Consider the following 4,482-nt stretch of genomic DNA (forward strand, 5'->3'; position numbering starts at 1 on the left):
CTCAGATATTGTACTTGAGTAAAAGTAGAAGTACTCAGATATTGTACTTGAGTAAAAGTAGAAGTACTCAGATATTGTACTTGAGTAAAAGTAGAAGTACTCAGATCTTGTTCTTGAGTAAAAGTAGAAGTACTCAGATATTGTACTTGAGTAAAAGTAGAAGTACTCAGATATTGTACTTGAGTAAAAGTAGAAGTACTCAGATCTTGTTCTTGAGTAAAAGTAGAAGTAATCAGATCTTGTACTTGAGTAAAAGTAGAAGTACTCAGATATTGTACTTGAGTAAAAGTAGAAGTACTCAGATCTTGTTCTTGAGTAAAAGTAGAAGTACTCAGATATTGTACTTGAGTAAAAGTAGAAGTACTCAGATCTTGTACTTGAGTAAAAAGTAGAAGTACTCAGATCTTGTACTTGAGTAAAAGTAGAAGTACTCAGATCTTGTACTTGAGTAAAAGTAGAAGTACTCAGATCTAGTACTTGAGTAAAAGTAGAAGTACTCAGATCTTGTACTTGAGTAAAAGTAGAAGTACTCAGATCTAGTACTTGAGTAAAAGTAGAAGTACTCAGATATTGTACTTGAGTAAAAGTAGAAGTACTCAGATCTTGTACTTGAGTAAAAGTAGAAGTACTCAGATCTTGTACTTGAGTAAAAGTAGAAGTACTCAGATCTAGTACTTGAGTAAAAGTAGAAGTACTCAGATCTTGTACTTGAGTTAAAGTAGAAGTACTCAGATCTTGTACTTGAGTAAAAGTAGAAGTACTCAGGTCTTGTTCTTGAGTTAAAGTAGAAGTACTCAGATCTTGTTCTTGAGTAAAAGTAGAAGTACCAGAGTGTAGGAATACTCTGTTCCAGTAAAAGTCCTGCATTCAAAATGTTCCTCAAGTAAAAGTATAAAAGTATTCTCATCAAAATATAGTGAAAGTAGCGACAGTAAAAGTAGTCATTGTGCAGATTGGTCCATTTCAGAATAATATATATGATATGTTTTATAATGATTGATCATGAAAGTGTTCTCAAAGCTGGTAAAGGTGCAGCTAGTTTGAATGACTTTGTATACTGCAGGGTAGCTTGTGGATTTACTCCAGGTGGAACTCAAGTCTGATTTAACACTTGATTATATTTCACATCATTCATCCACATCTGAGAAGTAACTAAAGGTATTAAATACATGTAGTGGAGGAAAAGTACACCATGTACCTCTGAACTGTAGTGTGGTAGAAGTACACAGTAGCATGAAATGGAAATACTCAAGTTAAGTACAAGTACCTGAAAATAGTACTTAAATGCAGTACTTGAGTAATACTTAGTTACTTTACAGCTCAGGTGTTGCGTACGATTTGAATAATGATTAGATGTAATAAAAACAGCCAAAGGAAAGTCTTCAGTCTGATTCAAACTATAATCAGCTTATTTATTCTCAGGGACTCTTCAGAAGGTCTTGGGGCTTCATTTCAGGAGTTTCACATCCTAGGAGGAGTTCCAGCGTCCCTGAGGAAATATCATACTGCAGTTTCTGGAGTTCACTCAGCTGCAGGAAGGTGAGAGAGACATGTTAGACAGACGTGTGACAAGAAGCTTTCTGACGAAACAAGTCCTGATCAAACTGTCCTGAAGAGTCTCCGATGGTCCTGAAGAGTCTCCGATGGTCCTGAAGAGTCTCCGATGGTCCTGAAGGGTCTCCAATGGTCCTGAAGAGTCTCCAATGGTCCTGAAGAGTCTCCAATGGTCCTGAAGAGTCTCCGATGGTCCTGAAGGTCTCCAATGGTCTCCAATGGTCTCCAATGGTCCTGAAGAGTCTCCGATGGTCCTGAAGAGTCTCCAATGGTCCTGAAGAGTCTCCAATGGTCCTGAAGAGTCTCCAATGGTCCTGAAGAGTCTCCAATGGTCTGAGGTCTCCAATGTTCCTGAAGAGTCTCCAATGGTCTCCAATGGTCCTGAAGAGTCTCCAATGGTCCTGAAGAGTCTCCAATGGTCTCCAATGGTCCTGAAGAGTCTCCAATGGTCCTGAAGAGTCTCCAATGGTCTCCAATGGTCCTGAAGAGTCTCCAATGGTAGGTCTCCAATGGTCCTGAAGAGTCTCCAATGGTCCTGAAGAGTCTCCATGGTCTCCAATGGTCCTGAAGAGTCTCCAATGTCCTGAAGAGTCTCCAATGGTCCTGAAGAATTCTCCAATGGTCTCCAATGGTCCTGAAGAGTCTCCAATGGTCCTGAAGAGTCTCCAAGAGTCCTGAAGGAGTCTCAATGGTCCCTGAAGAGTCTCCGATGGTCCTGAAGAGTCTCCAATGGTCCTGAAGAGTCTCCGATGGTCCTGAAGCGTCTCCAATGGTCCTGAAGAATCTCAATGGTCTCCAAGGGTCCTGAAGAGTCTCCAATGGTCCTGAAGAGTCTCCAATGGGGACCTTTGGCAGGAAACCTGATCTTAAAGAGGTCCTAACGATCCTTCCAGGAGTCTAGTGGTGTTTGGGAACGTTCAACAGGTATTGAAGATGTCTAAAGGGGGGGTCTGTAGATGTTCTGGTGTTCTCAGAGATCACTGAGTAGACATCTTTGAGAAGTTTGGGATCTTAGAAAGTTTGAAAAGTCCTTAAATCAGAACTTGATCTATCTCGGGATAATTGGGTGTTTTTACAGAAGGCAGTAAAGAGTTTTTAAAGAGTTTTTAACGTCGGAACGGGAAACCGGAAGTGGTTTTGTTCAGGTTCTTCTACTTATTGGAATAATAAAAAGGCTGAACAGATTTGAGTGTTAACAGATAAGAGAGGAGAAAACACACTGTACTGCACACTGTTTGACTTGGCTCACAGCGAGAGGGTGTGTGTGTGTGTGTGTGTGTGTGTGTTGTGACCTTTGACCTCTGACTGGTCACACACAGTTCTAAATTTAGCTACTTTATCCTAGATTAAAACAAGTAAAGAAAAAACTTTAAAGTTGAACAGAATTTTTTTCATTCTGTTCTCCTGCAGGAAAACAAAATGTGAAACACAACGGAGACCAGGGGACACTAAAGAGTGACGCACACAGCTGGGAGACCAGGGGACACTAAAGAGTGACGCACACAGCTGGAGACCAGGGGACACTATAGAGTGACGCACACAGCTGGGAGACCAGGGGACACTAAAGAGTGACGCACACAGCTGGAGACCAGGGGACACTATAGAGTGACGCACACAGCTGGGAGACCAGGGGACACTAAAGAGTGACGCCACACAGCTGGAGACCAGGGGACACTATAGAGTGACGCACACAGCTGGGAGACCAGGGGACACTAAAGAGTGACGCACACAGCTGCGAGACCAGGGGACACTATAGAGTGACGCACACAGCTGGGAGACCAGGGGACACTAAAGAGTGACGCACACAGCTGGGGAGACCAGGGGACACTAAAGAGTGACGCACACAGCTGGAGACCAGGGGACACTAAAGAGTGACGCACACAGCTGGAGACCAGGGGACACTAAAGAGTGACGCACACAGCTGGAGACCAGGGGACACTATAGAGTGACGCACACAGCTGGAGACCAGGGGACACTATAGAGTGACGCACACAGCTGGGAGACCAGGGGACACTAAAGAGTGACGCACACAGCTGGAGACCAGGGGACACTAAAGAGTGACGCACACAGCTGGGAGACCAGGGGACACTAAAGAGTGACGCACACAGCTGGGAGAACCAGGGGACACTAAAGAGAGACGCACACAGCTAGAGACCAGGGGACACTAAAGAGAGACGCACACAGCTAGAGACCAGGGGACACTAAGAGTGACGCACACAGCTGGGAGACCAGGGGACACTAAAGAGAGACGCACAGAGCTGGAGAGCAGGGGACACTAAAGAGTGACGCACACAGCTGGGAGACCAGGGGACACTAAAGAGTGACGCACACAGCTGGGAGACCAGGGACACTAAAGAGTGATGCACTGCTGCTGTCCTGCTGCTGGCTGTCAGCTTGATAATCGGCGTTTCAGGCAGGGAGCGCGCGGCGCGAGCCTCGAGGAGAGGAGGACAGCAGTGGAGAGAGAGAGGAAAGAGCGCATATACTTGTGTTCATCTGCCACATAGTTTTTGATGAAATTGACGAGTAGAGGAGACGGGGATATAAAAGTATAAAAGTATCGATCCTATTGGCTCTAGTATCGATATTTTGAAACGTAACGTAATATAAGAAGTATCGATATTTTGGGATGGATCCGCCCACCCCTACTGAGAGGTGTTCTAGGGGTGATTGGAGACGTGGAGAAAGATGTTGGCTATTCCCGCCGGGGTGGGCAAAGTCTTCACCAGGCTCCTCCCGTAGATGTGCAGGTCCGGGGCGACCCGAGGGCGCCAGAGTGGACCAATGTCATTATTGCCGAGAAGAGGGTCATTGGAAGGAGCAGTGTCCGTTGCTGGAACCTGAGGGGAAGCCTCGTGTTTCAACACATGCTCCAGCCATGTGGTGTTCTGCTGTTTGGGTTAAAAAGCCACAGGTGTAGGATCGGGC

The sequence above is a fragment of the Trematomus bernacchii genome, unplaced genomic scaffold (assembly GCF_902827165.1).
Source record: "Trematomus bernacchii unplaced genomic scaffold, fTreBer1.1, whole genome shotgun sequence".
In the NCBI taxonomy this organism is placed as follows: domain Eukaryota; kingdom Metazoa; phylum Chordata; class Actinopteri; order Perciformes; family Nototheniidae; genus Trematomus; species Trematomus bernacchii.